We start from the raw sequence: 16,889 nt of genomic DNA, 5'->3' as shown, positions 1-16,889 counted from the left end.
TGCTGGTCAAAATAAAGATTGTACATGCTTAGCTCAGCATGAAAGCAAGTAAGGGAAATTCCCAAGCTTTAGGAATGAAAAGGGAACTCAAACCCAGAGAAGGGAGCATAAACGGAGGCTAAATACCTCCTGAGGCTATCAGAATCAGATAAGGATCTTAGGAATCTAAGGGCTTGAGCTCAAGGTCAGATGATAGAGCCACAGATCTGTGTGAAGTGTGGAGCTAGAACTGAGAGCCCAACAAAAATCTAGAAGCCTGAATAATCTATGAAGCCTGAAACTCTATGAAACAGGAAGTAGAAAACTCTGCTCATTGGTCTAGGAAAGTAACCAGGAAATTCACATTCTGTCTGGTCCATGGTCATGAATGAAGAGACACTCCAGAGAAACTGGAACTCTAAACTTGTACCAAGCATGGATGTGGACTTTAAATTCACACAACCCCCATGTGGTACAAACCCCCAAGCTAAGAAATTAACAGAAAAACTGTTTCCAGACCAGTGAAACTTGTAAGAACTTGGCAGAGGCAAACTCGGAACCACTCTGAGGGAATGCCTCCACAGCACTCACCACCCAGGACTCCCAGAGGAAACAATCCTTACTGTAGATAAAAACACAGTAATTACAAACCTTGCAAGAAAATTAACCACCATATGTGTGCTTCCACTGACACAAACAGAAAAAAAATTGCATCCCAAGAAATAGAGATAATAGGACAATTTGAAAGAGGTTTGTTGAAAACTGTTTTAAGAGAAAAACAAAGAATGAAGAACAACTGTGAGGCAAGAGTAGAGCCTTGCTGGTTATCTGCGGCCTTTATAAAATCCATAGCCCATCATGGGATACGGATACAGGGAGGGGCAGATCTATCTAGATAAAGAAGTTGAAAGTCAAATTTTTGCCCTTGAGAAATTCTTAGAAAGTCCAGGTACAGGGGGAGATTAAGATGTGTGGCCAGGGGCTTCCCTGGTGGCGCAGTGGTTGGGAGTCCGCCTGCCGATGCAGGGGACGCGGGTTCGTGCCCCGGTCTGGGAGGATCCCGCGTGCCGCGGAGCGGCTGGGCCCGTGAGCCATGGCCCCTGGGCCTGCGCGTCCGGAGCCAAGATGTGTGGCCAAATTAAATAAATTTTATCATTCCACTCTTACCTGCAATTCTCTCGCATTAGATAATTCAGCCTCTGGTTCCTTTAAAGTTGTCCCAGAGCAACTGTATGGATTTGAAATGCAAAATAGAGTCTCCTTGGGCTTGCAGGAGACTTATACATAGACAATTCAGTGATTAGGGTGATGACTTTGGCTCTTAAAACACAAAGATTGAGATGTCTATAACATGTTTGCAACTTGCATTATATTTAATTCATTTTGTGTATTGTCCTTCACCTCTTCCTCTTTCCCCTCCCAGACATAAACTTCCTGAGGACATGGATTTCTTTTAGCTTTTAACAACTTTGTTGAGCTGAAATTTACATATCATACAATTTACCCATGAAAGTGTACCATTCAGTGGCTCTTAGTAAGTTTACATATTAGTGCAGCCATCATCCCAATGCAGCTTTAAAACACTGCTATCATTTCCTAAGAGTTTCCTCCTTCAGATTTTCAGTCAATCCCTGACCCCAGCCATAAGTAATTACTGATCTGCTTCTGTTTTTATAGTCATGTGTTCTCTAAAAATTTAATATAAATGAAATCATACAATATGCAGACTTTTGTATTTGGCTTCTTTCACTCAGCATAATGATTTTGAGTTTTATTCATGTAGAATGTGTCAGTAACCATCCACATGTTGACTGAAATTTGAGTTGTTTGGGGCTATTACAAATAAAGCTGATACAGGGAGGTGGTTTGAATTGATGATGTAGGAAGATCCTGAATTGATCTCCTCCCACAGGCACACCAAATTAACAACTACATATGGAATAATTTCCTCTGAAAAAGTCGTAGAAACTAGCTAAGAAACTCCTTCACATTAGGCAAATGAAAAGAAGACAGGTAGGAGAGGCTGAGATACAAACTCACCATAAATACCACCCCAAGTGTGGCAACGCACAGTTGGGAGAGAAGTCACCAACCTGGAGCTTCTTCCTGAGGAGTGAAGGATTCATACTCCACATCGATCACCCCAGCTTTTAAGGTCTGCACCTAACAGATGAGTTCCCAAAACATCTGACTTTGAAAACCAACAGGGCTTATATCCCCAAGACCCAAAGGGCTGTAGCAAACTGAGAAAGAGCTCTTAAAGTGCTCACATGTGGACTCACTCACCCCAGGGCCCAGCAGAGAAGCAGCTGTTTGAAAAGCACCCAGCCTTTATGTGAAAGAGATTAATTTGCTAACCTTAAAGCACCAGTCTCCTAGGGACAGAGGCTGTTTAGGGCCATTTTCACACTCTCCTTCTTCCTTGCTAAAGGTGACAGGCACCATCTTTTTTTTTTTTCTTTTCTCAGTGGGCGCCATCTTTGCACTTTCCCTCTGCCTGCTCCATAATACCAGTGTCTCCCAGACGGGAGCTTTTACATGTGTCTGGTACCACAGTTTTTACATCTGGTGCCTTGCTTTTTACATCTGGTGCCTTGCTTTTTGCAGCTGCTTCCAGTGGACACCTCTACATCACCTGGCTCTGAGGGTCAGTGGGGCTTACACTTGCAGGTCCCAAAAGACTATAATCAATAGAGAAAGAGTTCTTAAACAGCTACCACTCTCAGGGCACAAGAAGAGACAATAGACCCAGAAGCTCAATCTTTCTGTGAAACAGGCCTGTTAGCTTATCATCATGGCTGCAGCCTGAGGGGAGACTTCTAATTAAACACATCTGAAGATTGACTATAAACCTTCCCAGAGACCTCAGAGGGCTGGCACTGTCTTTGTGCTCTCTCTCTGTCACACCCCAGAGCACCAGTATCTTTCAGAAGGGAACTTTTATCTGTGTCTGGTACCCCAGATTTTACATCTGGTGCCTCAGTTTTTGAAGTTGCTGCCCAGCAAATGCCTCTTGATCATCTGGCTCTGGGAGTCAGGGGGCTTGCGTTCCTGAGTCCCATGTGACTGTAACAATTGAAGAAAGGGTTATTGGCAGACTACCACCCCCAGGGCACTGCACAGACAGCAGACTGGAACACATCCCCAGCTTTTCAGTGAAAAAGGCCTACTTGCTAGTCCTGGGGCCTCAGCCTGAGTCAAGAGCTTCAGATTTGGCTCACACCTAGATACAATGGAGGTACTCTCAAGGAATGCAGGCTAGGTGACATCATCTTTGTGCTCTCCCTCTGACTCACTCCAGCTCATCTGTGTCTCCCAGTGAGGAGCTTATAGATTAATCTGGAGCCCCAAGTTTGCCCAGGGAACACTACCAGATTGCCTAGCTCTGGTGGCTAGCAGGGATTACACTTGTGGATCCACAGGACTGTTATATATGAATACTTTAAAAGCTGCTTCCTGAGGATCTGAGTTCCAATCAGCCTGAATATAAGTGCTGACTGAGATCCTCCCCTCTTTAGGCCACTGACAAGTCTTGGCACACCCTAAATTACTGGGAACTATTAAAAATATAATAGACTGCTTGGACAATCACAAAGGTTTGAGAGACAACCAAAAGCTAGGGTGAGTTGAGCAACAAGGTTCATCTCCTACATGAGGTCACCACTTCAAGACTGGAAAAGGTGGTTGTTCTATCTAATTCATAGAAGTCAACACAGAGGGTGAAGGAAAATAAACAGAGGAATATGTTTTAAGCAAAAGAACAAAATAAAATCTCAGTAAAATACCTTAATGAAATGGAGATAAGTAATTTACTTGATAGAGTTCAAAGTAATTGTCATAAAAATACTCACCAAATTTGGGAGAAGAACGGATGAGCACAGGATGAGAATTTCAACACAGAGATAGAAAATGTAAGAAAGTACCAAACAGAAGTCACAGAGCTGAAGAATACAATAACTGAACTGAAAAATACACTGGAGGGATTCAACATCACACTATAATAGATGAAGCAAAGAAAAGTTTACCTGAAGACAAGGCAGTAGAACTCACCCAATCAGAGCAGCAAAAAGAAAAAGGATGGGAAAAAAGTGAAGATAGCTTAAGAGATTTATGAAACAACACCAAGCAGACTAACATTTGCATTATAGGAAGTCCCAGAAGAAGAGAGAGAGAAAAGGCCATACAACATATTTGAAGAAATAATGGCTGAAAACTTCCCTAACCTGGGAAGGAGATGGACACCCAAATCCAAGAAACCTGGAGAGTTCCTTGTATGAGGAACCCAAAGAGACCTACACCAAGACACATAACTGTATACAGTCGTCCCTTCATATTTGAGGGTTCTATATTCATGGATTCAATGAATAAAATAATCAAACTTCATTATATAATCAAAGGGCATTACATAAGCAGCAGCATAAACATTTTTTCTCAAGTGCACATGGAACATTCTCCAGAATAGATCATATGTTAGGCCACAGAATAAGTCTTAATACATTTAAGAAGATCAAAATCATATCAAGGAGGCCGGAGCGCAGGGAGAGGACTGGGGTTGGCGGCTTGAACATAGCCTGAAGGGGTTAGTGCACCACAGCTAGCCGGGAGGGAGTCCGGGGAAAAGCCTGCACCTGCAGAAGAGGCAGGAGACTTTTCCTTCCCTCTTTGTTTCCTGGGGCGTGAGGAGAGGGGTTTAAGAACGCTGCTTAAAGGAATTCCAGAGACGGGCGCAAGCCGCGGCTAAAAGCGCGAACCCCAGAGACGGGCGCGAGCCGCGGCTGAAAGCACGGACCCCAGAGACGGGCGCGAGCCGCGGCTGAAAGCGCGGAATCCAGAGACGGGCGGGAGACGTTAAGGCTGCTGCTGCCGCCACCGAGGGGCCTGTGTGCGAGCACAGGTCACTCTCCACACCCCTCTTCCGCGGAGCCTGTGCAGCCCGCCACTGCCGGGTTCCCGGGATCCAGGGACAACTTCCCCGGGAGAGCGCACAGCGCGCATCAGGCTGGTGCAAAGTCACGCCGGCCTTTGCCACCGCAGGCCCGCCCCGCACTCTGTGCCCCTCCGTCCCCGCCGGCCTGAGTGCGCCAGAGCCCCCAATCAGCGGCTCTTTTAACCCCATCCTGTCTGAGCAAAAAACAGACGCCCTCCAGCGATCTACACGCAGTGGCAGGGCCAAATCCAAAGCTTAGCCCTGGGAGCTGTGAGAACAAAGAAGAGAAAGGGAAATCTCTCCCAGCAGCCTCAGAAGCAGCGGATTAAAGCTCCACAATCAACTTGATGTACCCTGCATCTGTGGAATACCTGAATAGACAACCAATCATCCCAAATTAAGGAAGTGGACTTTAGGAGCAAGATCTATGATTTTTTCCCCTTTCCTCTTTTTGTGAATGTGTATGTGTATGCTTCTGTGTGAGATCTTGTCTGTATAGTCTTGCTTCCACCATTTGTCCTAGGGTTCTATCCGTCCATGTTTTTTTTTTTAATTTTTTTTCTTAATAATTAATTTTAATAACCTTATTATACTTTACCTTCGTTCTTTCTTTCTTTCTTTCCGTCCTTCCTTCCCTCCTTTAGACAACGAATCATCCCAAATTGAGGAGGTGGTCTCTGACAGCAAGATTTAGGATTTTTCCCCATTTACCTCTTTTAGTGAGGGTGTATGTGTATGCTTCTGTGTAAGATTTTGTCGGTATAGCTTTGCTTCCAACATTTGTCCTAAGGTTCTTTCCGTCCCTTTTTTTTTTTTTTCTAAATAAGAAGTTTTTAATTCAATAACTTTATTATACTTTATTTTATTTTTACTGTATCTTCTTTCTTTCTGTCTTTTTTCCTTCTTTCCCTCCTTCCTTCTTTCCTCCCTCCCTCCCTCCCTCCTTTCTTTCCTTCTTGTCTTCTTTCCTTCTTTGCTTCTTTCTTTCTTTCTTCCTTCCTTCCTACCCTCCTTTCCTTCTTTCTTTCCTCATACTTCTACTAATTCCCTCTACTTTTTCTCCCTTTTATCCTGAGCCTGTGGATGAAAAGCTTTTGGTGCTCCAGCCAGGAGGCAGGGCTCTGCCTCTGAGGTAGGACAGCCAACTTCAGGACACTGATCAACAAGAGACCTCCCAGCTCCACATAATATCAAACGGCGAAAATCTCCCAGAGACCTCCATCTTAACACCAGCACCCAGCTTCACTCAACGACCAGCAAGCCACAGTGCTGGAAAATCTATGCCAAACAACTAGCAAAACAGGAACACAACCCCACCCATTAGCAGAGAGGCTGCCTAAAATCATAATAAGGCCACAGACACCCCCAAACACACCACCAGACGTGAACCTGCCCACTAGAGAGACAAGATCCAGCCTCATCCACCACAACACAGGCACTAGCCCCGTCCACCAGGAAGCCTACACAACCCACTGAACCAAGCTTAGCCACTGGAGACAGACATCAAAAACAGGAGGAACTACAAACCTGCAGCCTGCAAAAAGGAGACCCCAAACACAGTAAGATAAGCAAAATGAGAAGACAGAAAAACACACAGCAGATAAAGGAGCAAGATAAAAATGCACCAGACCTAACAAATGAAGAGGAAATAGACAGTCTACCTGACAGAGAATTCAGAATAATGATAGTAAGGTTGATCCGAAATCTTGGAGATAGAATGGACAATAGATTGGACAAAATGCAAGAATCAGTTAACAAGGACCTAGAAGAACTAAAGATGAAACAAGCAACGATGAACAACACAATAAATGAAATTAAAAGTACTCTAGATGGGATCAATAGCAGAATAACTGAGGCAGAAGAACGGATAAGTGACCTGGAAGATAAAATAGTGGAAATAACTACTGCAGAGCAGAATAAAGAAAAAAGAATGAAAAGAACTGAGGACAGTCTCAGAGACCTCTGGGACAACATTAAACGCACCAACATTCGAATTATAGGGGTTCCAGAAGAAGAAGAGAAAAAGAAAGGGACTGAGAAGATATTTGAAGAGATTATAGTTGAAAACTTCCCTAATATGGGAAAGGAAATAGTTAATCAAGTCCAGGAAGCACAGAGAGTCCCATACAGGATAAATACAAGGAGAAATACGCCAAGACACATATTAATCAAACTGTCAAAAATTAAATACAAAGAAAGCATATTAAAAGCAGCAAGGGAAAAACAACAAATAACACATAAGGGAATCCCCATAAGGTTAACAGCTGATCTCTCAGCAGAAACCCTACAAGCCAGAAGGGAGTGGCAGGACATACTGAAAGTGATGAAGGAGAAAAACATGCAGCCAAGACTACTCTACCCAGCAAGGATCTCATTCAGATTTGATGGAGAAATTAAAACCTTTACAGACAAGCAAAAGCTGAGAGAGTTCAGCACCACCAAACCAGCTTTACAACAAATGCTAAAGGATCTTCTCTAGGCAAGAAACACAAGAGAAGGAAAAGACCTACAATAACGAACCCAAAACAATTTAGAAAATGGGAATAGGAACATACATATCGATAATTACCTTAAATGTAAATGGACTAAATGCTCCCACCAAAAGACACAGATTAGCTGAATGGATACAAAAACAAGACCCTTATATATGCTGTCTACAAGAGACCCACTTCAGACCTAGAGACACATACAGACTGAAAGTAAGGGGATGGAAAAAGATATTCCATGCAAATGGAAGCCAAAAGAAAGCTGGAGTAGCAATTCTCATATCAGACAAAATAGACTTTAAAATAAGGACTATTAAAAGAGACAAAGAAGGACACTACATAATGATCAAGGGATCGATCCAAGAAGAAGATATAACAATTGTAAATATTTATGCACCCAACATAGGAGCACCTCAATACATAAGGCAAATACTAACAGCCATAAAAGGGGAAATCGACAGTAACACATTCATAGTAGGGGACTTAAACACCCCACTTTCACCCATGGACAGATCATCCAAAATGAAAATAAATAAGGAAACACAAGCTTTAAATGATACATTAAACAAGATGGACTTAATTGATATTTATAGGACACTCCATCCAAAAACAACAGAATACACATTTTTCTCAAGTGCTCATGGAACATTCTCCAGGATAGATCATATCTTAGGTCACAAATCAAGCTTTGGTAAATTTAAGAAAATTGAAATTGTATCAAGTATCTTTTCTGACCACAACGCCATGAGACTAGATATCAATTACAGGAAAAGATCTGTAAAAAATACAAACACATGGAGGCTAAACAATACACTACTTAATAATGAAGAGATCACTGAAGAAATCAAAGAGGAAATCAAAAAATACCTAGAAACAAATGACAATGGAGACACAACGACCCAAAACCTGTGGGATGCAGCAAAAGCAGTTCTAAGGGGGAAGTTTATAGCAATACAAGCCCACCTTAAGAAGCAGGAAACATCTCGAATAAACAACCTAACCTTGCACCTCAAGAAATTAGAGAAAGAAGAACAAAAAAACCCCAAAGCTAGCAGAAGGAAAGAAATCATAAAAATCAGATCAGAAATAAATGAAAAAGAAATGAAGGAAACAATAGCAAAGATCAATAAAACTAAAAGCTGGTTCTTTGAGAAGATAAACAAAATAGATAAACCACTAGCCAGACTCATCAAGAAAAAAAGGGAGAAGACTCAAATCAATAGAATTAGAAATGCAAAAGGAGAGGTAACAACTGACACTGCAGAGATAAAAGAGATCATGAGAGATTACTACAAGCAACTCTATGCCAATAAAATGGACAATCTGGAAGAAATGGACAAATTCTTAGAAATGCACAACCTGCCAAGACTGAATCAGGAAGAAATAGAAAATATGAACAGACCAATCACAAGCACTGAAATTGAAACTGTGATTAAAAATCTTCCAACAAAGAAAAGCCCAGGACCAGATGGCTTCACAGGCGAATTCTATCAAACATTTAGAGAAGAGCTAACACCTATCCTTCTCAAACTCTTCCAAAATATAGCAGAGGGAGGACCACTCCCTAACTCCTTCTACGAGGCCACCATCACCTTGATACCAAAACCAGACAAGGATGTCACAAAGAAAGAAAACTACAGGCCAATATCACTGATGAACATAGATGCAAAAATCCTCAACAAAATACTAGCAAACAGAATCCAACAGCACATTAAAAGGATCATACACCATGATCAAGTGGGGTTTATTCCAGGAATGCAAGGATTCTTCAATATACGCAAATCTATCAACGTGATAAACCATATTAACAAATTGAAGGAGAAAAACCATATGATCATCTCAATAGATGCAGAGAAAGCTTTTGACAAAATTCAACACCCATTTATGATAAAAACCCTGCAGAAAGTAGGCATAGAGGGAACTTTCCTCAACATAATAAAGGCCATATATGACAAGCCCACAGCAAACATCATCCTCAATGGTGAAAAACTGAAAGCATTTCCACTAAGATCAGGAACAAGACAAGGTTGCCCACTCTCACCACTCTTATTCAACATTGTTTTGGAAGTTTTAGCCACAGCAATCAGAGAAGAAAAGGAAATAAAAGGAATCCAAATCGGAAAACAAGAAGTAAAGCTGTCACTGTTTGCAGATGACATGATCCTATACATAGAGAACCCTAAAGATGCTACCAGAAAACTACTAGAGCTAATCAATGAATTTGGTAAAGTGGCAGGATACAAAATTAATGCACAGAAATCTCTGGCATTCCTATATACTAATGATGAAAAATCTGAAAGTGAAATCAAGAAAACACTCCCATTTACCATTGCAACAAAAAGAATAAAATATCTAGGAATAAACCTACCTAAGGAGACAAAAGACCTGTATGCAGAAAATTATAAGACACTGATGAAAGAAATTAAAGATGATATAAATAGATGGAGAGATATAACATGTTCTTGGATTGGAAGAATCAACATTGTGAAAATGACTCTACTACTCAAAGCAATCTATAGATTCAATGCAATCCCTATCAAACTACCACTGGCATTTTTCACAGAACTAGAACAAAAAATTTCACAATTTGTATGGAAACACAAAAGACCCCGAATAGCCAAAGCAATCTTGAGAACGAAAGAAGGAACTGGAGGAATCAGGCACCCTGACTTCAGACTATACTACAAAGCTACAGTTATCAAGACGGTATGGTACTGGCACAAAAACAGAAAGATAGATCAATGGAACAGGATAGAAAGCCCAGAGATAAACCCATGCACATATGGACACCTTATCTTTGATAAAGCTGGCAGTAATGTACAATGGAGAAAGGACAGCCTCTTCAATAAGTGGTGCTGGGAAAACTGGACAGGTACATGTAAAAGTATGAGATTAGATCACTCCCTAACACCATACACAAAAATAAGCTCAAAATGGATTAAAGAACTAAATGTAAGGCCAGAAACTATCAAACTCTTAGAGGAAAACATAGGCAGAACACTCTATGACATAAATCAAAGCAAGATCCTTTCTGACCCACCTCCTAGAGTAATGGAAATAAAAACAAAAATAAACAAATGGGACCTAATGAAACTTCAAAGCTTTTGCACAGCAAAGGAAACCATAAACAAGACCAAAAGACAACCCTCAGAATGGGAGAAAATATTTGCAAATGAAGCAACCGACAAAGGATTAATCTCCAAAATTTACAAGCAGCTCATGCAGCTCAATAACAAGAAAACAAACAACCCAATCCAAAAATGGGCAGAAGACCTAAATAGACATTTCTCCAAAGAAGATATACAGACTGCCAACAAACACATGAAAGAATGCTCAACATCATTAATCATTAGAGAAATGCAAATCAAAACTATAATGAGATATCATCTCACACCAGTCAGAATGGCCATCATCAAAAAATCTAGAAACAATAAATGCTGGAGAGGGTGTGGAGAAAAGGGAACACTCTTGCACTGCTGGTGGGAATGTGAATTGGTTCAGCCACTATGGAGAACAGTATGGAGGTTCCTTAAAAAACTACAAATAGAACTACCATATGACCCAGCAATCCCACTACTGGGCATATACCCTGAGAAAACCAAAATTCAAAAAGAGTCATGTACCAAAATGTTCATTGCAGCTCTATTTACAATAGCCCGGAGATGGAAACAACCTAAGTGCCCGTCATCGGATGAATGGATAAAGAAGACGTGGCACATATATACAATGGAATATTACTCAGCCATAAAAAGAAACGAAATTGAGCTATTTGTAATGAGGTGGATAGACCTAGAGTCTGTCATACAGAGTGAAGTAAGTCAGAAAGAAAAAGACAAATACCGTATGCTAACACATATATATGGAATTTAAGAAAAAAATGTCATGAAGAACCTAGGGGTAAAGCAGGAATAAAGACGCAGACCTCTTAGAGAACGGACTTGAGGTTATGGGGAGGGGGAAGGGTGAGCTGTGACAGGGCGAGAGAGAGTCATGGGCATATACACACTAACAAACGCAGTAAGGTAGATAGCTAGTGGGAAGCAGCCGCATGGCACAGGGATATTGGCTCGGTGCTTTGTGACAGCCTGGAGGGGTGGGATGGGGAGGGTGGGAGGGAGGGAGACGCAACAGGGAAGAAATATGGGAACATATGTTTATGTATGACTGATTCACTTTGTTATAAAGCAGAAACTAACACACCATTGTAAAGCAATTATACCCCAATAAAGATGTTAAAAAAAAAAAAGGATTGGAAGAGAAAAAGTTCAGATTTAAGTTAAAAAAAAAATCATATCAAGCTTACCCTTAGCACAGGGAGATCATCAGCTCGGTGCTTTGTGACCACCTAGAGTGGTGAGATAGAGAGTGTGGGAGGGATACACAAGAGGGAGGGTATATGGGGATATATGTACATATATATATGTGTGTGTGTGTGTGTGTGTGTGTGTGTGTGTATGTATAGCTGATTCACTGTTATGCAGCAGAAATGAACACAACATTGTAAAGCAATTATACTCCAATAAAGATGTTAAAAAAATAAACACAGCGTTTTAAAACTTACAAAAATAATCATATCAAGCATCATTTCAACAACAATCAAATGAATCTAGAAATTAATTAAAAGAAGAAAACTGCAAAATACACAAATATATGAATATTAAACATGCTGCTAAACAACAAATGGATCAACAAAGAAGTCAAAAGAGAAATTATAAAATACTGTTCAGCAAATGAAAATGGAAATACAACATACCAGAATTCGTGGGATGCAGGAAAAGCAGTTCTAAGAGGGAAGTTCATAGCAATAAATGCTTACCTCAAGAAACAAACAAACAAAAAATCTTAAGTAAGTAACCTAACTATACTTCAAGGAATTAGAGAAAGAAAAACAAATGAAGCCCAAAGTTAGTAGAAGGAAGGAAATATCAAAGATCAGAGTGGAAATAAATGAAATAAAGACTAAAAAGACAATAGAAAAGATTAGTGAAACTAAGTGTTGGTTCTCTGAAAAGGTAAACAAAATTGACAAACCTTTAGCTATACTCACCAAGAAAAAGAGAGGGCTCACAAAAATAACATAACAAATGAAAGAAGAAACATTAGAAATGATACCACAGATAAAAGGATCTTAAGAGGCTACTATGAAAATCATATGCCAACAAACTGGATAACCTAGAAGAAATGGGTAAATTCCTAGAAATAGACAACATTCTAAGACTGAATCCTGAAGAAAGAAAATCTGAACAGACTGATTACTAGTAAGGAGGTTGAATCAGTAGTCAAAAACTTCCCAAGAAACAGAAGTCCAGAATCGGATGTCTTCACTGATGGATTCTACCCAACATGAAAGGATTAATACCAATTATTCTCAAACTCTTCCAAAAACCTGTAGAGGAGGGAACACTTCCAGCTTCATTTTACAAGGCTAGTGTTACCATGAAACCAAAACCAGACTAGGACACCACAAGAAAATAAAATTACAGGCCAATATCCCAAATGAAAATAGATGCAAAAATCCTCAACAAAACATTATCAAACAAAATTCAACAATTTATGAAAAGGATTGTACCCCATAATCAAGTGGTATTCATTCCAGGCATGCAAGAATGGCTAAACAACTGCAAATCAATGGGATACATCACATTAAAAAGTAAAGGCATATATGTGGAACCTAGAAAAATGGCACAGATGAACTGGTTTGCAGAGCAAAAATAGAGACACAGATGTAGAAAACAAACGTATGGACACTAAGGGGGGAAGTGGTGGTGGGTGGGGGGATGAATTGGGAGATTGGGATTGACATGTATACACTAATATATATAAAATAGATAACTAATAAGAACCTTCTGTATAAAAAATATAAATAAAATTCAAAAAAATAAAGGTTAAAAATGATATGATCATCTCAATAGACGCAGGAAAAGCATTTGATAAAATTCAACTTCCAAGTATGATAGAAATTCTCAACACAGTGGTTATACAGGGAACATCCCTCAACATAATAAAGGCCATATATGACAGGCCCACAGCTAACATCATACTCAATGGTGAAGAGCTAAAAGCTTTTCTTCTAAGATTAAGAACAAGACAAGAATGTCTACTTTCACCATTTTTAATTCAACAGAGTATTGGAAGTCCTAACCAGAGCAATTAGGTAAGAAAAATAAATAAAATCATCCAAAGTGAATAGGAATAATTAAAACTGTTACTATTTGCAGATGACATGATATTATGTATAGAAAACCATAAAGACTCCACAAAAAAACTGTTAAGACTAATAAATGAATTTAGTAAAGTTGCAGGATATGAAATCAATATACCAAAGTCTGTCACATTTCTATACACTAATAACAAACTATCATTAAGAGAAATTAAGAATAAAACTCCATTTACAACAGCATCAAGAGAATAAAATTCCTAGGAATAAATTTAACCAAAGAAGTGAAAGACCTATACACTGAACACTATAAGACATCATGAAAGAAATGGAAGAAGACAAAAATAAATGGAAAGGTATCCTATGCTCATGGATTGGAAGGAACAATACTGTTAAAATGTCTATACTACCCAAAGCAATCTACAGATTCAATACAATCCCTATCAAAATGGCAATGGCATTTTTTCACATAAATAGAATAAACAATCCTAAAATTTGTATGGGACAATAAAAGACATAGATAGCCAAAACATTTTTAGAAAGAAGAACAAATATGGAGGCATCATACTCCCTGATTTCAAACTGTATTACAAAGCTACAGTAATCAAAACAGTATGGTACTGGCATAAAAACAGACACATAGATCAATGGAACAGAATATAGAGCCCAGAAATACACCCACACATATATGGTCAATTAATTTATGACACAGGAGTCAAAAATATACAATGAGGAAAGGCCAGTATCTTCAATAAATGTTATTGGGAAAACTAGACAGCCACATGCAAAAGAATGAAACTGGATGAATATCCTATACCATATACAAAAATTAACTCAAAATGGATTAAAGAGTAGAATGAAACACCTGAACCTATAAAACTCCTAGAACAAAACATAGGCAGTAAACTCCTTGATATCAGTTAGTTTGGAGATGATTTTTAAAATCTGACTCCAAACCAAAAGCAACAAAAACAAAAATAAACAAATGGGATTACATCAAACAAAAAAGCTTTTGCACAGTAAAGGAAACCATCAACAATGAAAAGGCAACTGACTGAATAAGAGAAAATATTTGCAAATCATATATATGATAGGTGGTAAATATCCAAAATATATAAAGAACACATATAACTCAATAGCAAACCAAACCAAAAAAAAAAAAAAACTTGATTTAGAAATGGGCAGATCTGAACAAACATATTTCCAAAGAAGACATGCAGATGGCCAACAGGTACATGAAATGATAATCAACAGATTGCTAACAGGTACATGAAATAATCATCAGAGAAATGCAAATCAAACCACAATGAGATCACCTCACACCTGTTAGAATGGCTATTATCAAAAAGACAACAAATAACAAGTGTCGGTGAGGATGTGGAAAAAAGGGAAACCTTGTGCACTGTTGGTAGGAATATAAATTAGTGTAGCCACTATATGGAAAACAGTATGGAGTTTTCTCAAAGTTAAAAATAGAACTACCATATGATTCAGTAATTCCGCTCTGAGTATTTATCCAAAGAAAATGAACACACTAGCTCAAAAAGGTATCTGCACCCCCATATTCATTGGAGCATTACTTACAATAGCCAAGATATGGAAACAACCTAAGTGTCCATCAATGGGTGAATGGATAAAGAAAAGGTGGTGTGTGTGTGTGTGTGTGTGTGTGTGTGTGTGTAATGAAATATCATTCACCCATGAAAAAGAATGAAATCTCACTATTTGAAACAACATGGATGGATGTTGAGGGCATTATGCTAAGTGAAATAAGTCATACAAAGACAAATACTGTATGACCTCAATTATATGTGGAATCTAAAACAAACAAATAAGTAAACATAAAACAAACTCATAGATAAAAATAGATTGGTGGTTGCCAGAGGTGGGGTTTGTGGTGGGTGGGCAAAATGAGAGGTCAATAGGTACAAACTTCCAGTTATAAAGTAAATAAGTCATGGTGATATAATGTACAACATGGTGACTATAGTTAGTACTGTATTGCATTTTGAAAGTTGCTAAGAGAGTAGATCGTAAAAGCCTTCATCACAAGAAAAAATAAATTCATGACTATGTGTGGTGACATGTTAACTAGACTTATTTTGGTGATCATTTTGCAATATATAATATCAAATCATTGTATTATATACCTAAAACTAATATATTATATGTCAATTATACCTCAATTGAAAAAATAAAGCTGATATGAATATTTGTGTACAAGTCTTTATATAGACATAGGCTTTCATATGGAATGGTTGAATCACATGGCAGATGTTCAACTTTTTAAGAAACTATAGATTAATTTTAACTTCCTAGAATTTTATATAAATTGAGTCATAAAGCATGTACTCTTTTGTTTGACCTCTTTAACTTAGTATAATTGCTTTAAATCTCAAAAATCATATGTTGTGGTATGTATCAGTACTTCATCCTTTTCATACCTGATGAATATTTTTTGTATGGATGTACCAGAGTATTCCTTCACCTGTTGATGAACATTTGGACTATTTCCAGTTTTGGGGTATTACAAATAAAGCTGGTATGAACATTCATATATAAGTCTTTGTATGAACATATGTTTTATTGACTGGTCTAGACTTAATAAAGTGATAGAGAAATTGCTAGTAATACAGACTGAACCTAAAAGGGAGTTATGTCTAAAGCTGTTACCTTGTAAATAGCACAAAACACTGAGAAGCTCGCAAAGTTATTTTTATTTTGATAGTCTTTAACCTACTGTACAATCCTTTTTAGATACAAATATGAGTTGGTCATCTCTACTAGTAGGATATACAGTACCATAGGAATGACTTTGAAAACATCTGGAGGCAAAACAATACAATAGCAAACAGATACAAATGGTAGATATGAGTTTGCACATGCATGTAAGCCAGATTTTAGAAAAACCTGGAGAGACTGTTTCAGGTTATTTGCTCAATCAGTGCTGAGATCCCTCCCAGGCCTTTTGAAAGAAGAGGTATTCACAACGTGGCACACATTGATTCTTACTATCTGGCGCAAGAGCTGATCATTTTGGGACTCTCCTCAGAGTACTGCGTATGATGATTGAACCATCTTCCTGTTTTAGCCGTTGACAAAGGCTTCAGGATATTTGTTCAGCATTTGTAGAAACTAGACTGCTGAAATATGTCTCTTGTATTTATTTAGCAAAACCTGTCTGATAGGAGAGTAAAAACATTCCCAGGAGAAATCGCTGCAATAGTCAGTACCCATTGTGTAGTGCCAAGGAAAGGGCAGATGCTGTCATTTTTGATAGACCACCTCAGGGAGGCACCTTTTTGCACATCGCTATAATCGTCTTTTTCCATTAAAATCA

The 16,889-nt window shown here is 38.8% G+C and overlaps 1 protein-coding gene across 1 annotated transcript in view; it reads left to right on the top strand.

Annotated features, from left to right (window-relative positions):
* The window catches only part of IL1RAPL2 (interleukin 1 receptor accessory protein like 2), a 533,285-nt gene that overhangs the window by 470,879 nt on the left and 45,517 nt on the right, over positions 1-16,889 (top strand). The window lies entirely within an intron of this gene.

Source organism: Pseudorca crassidens, chromosome X, assembly GCF_039906515.1.
Source record: "Pseudorca crassidens isolate mPseCra1 chromosome X, mPseCra1.hap1, whole genome shotgun sequence".
Classification (NCBI taxonomy): domain Eukaryota; kingdom Metazoa; phylum Chordata; class Mammalia; order Artiodactyla; family Delphinidae; genus Pseudorca; species Pseudorca crassidens.
Note: the sequence above shows the minus strand (reverse complement) of the source record. Positions and strands in the feature narration are given on the sequence as shown.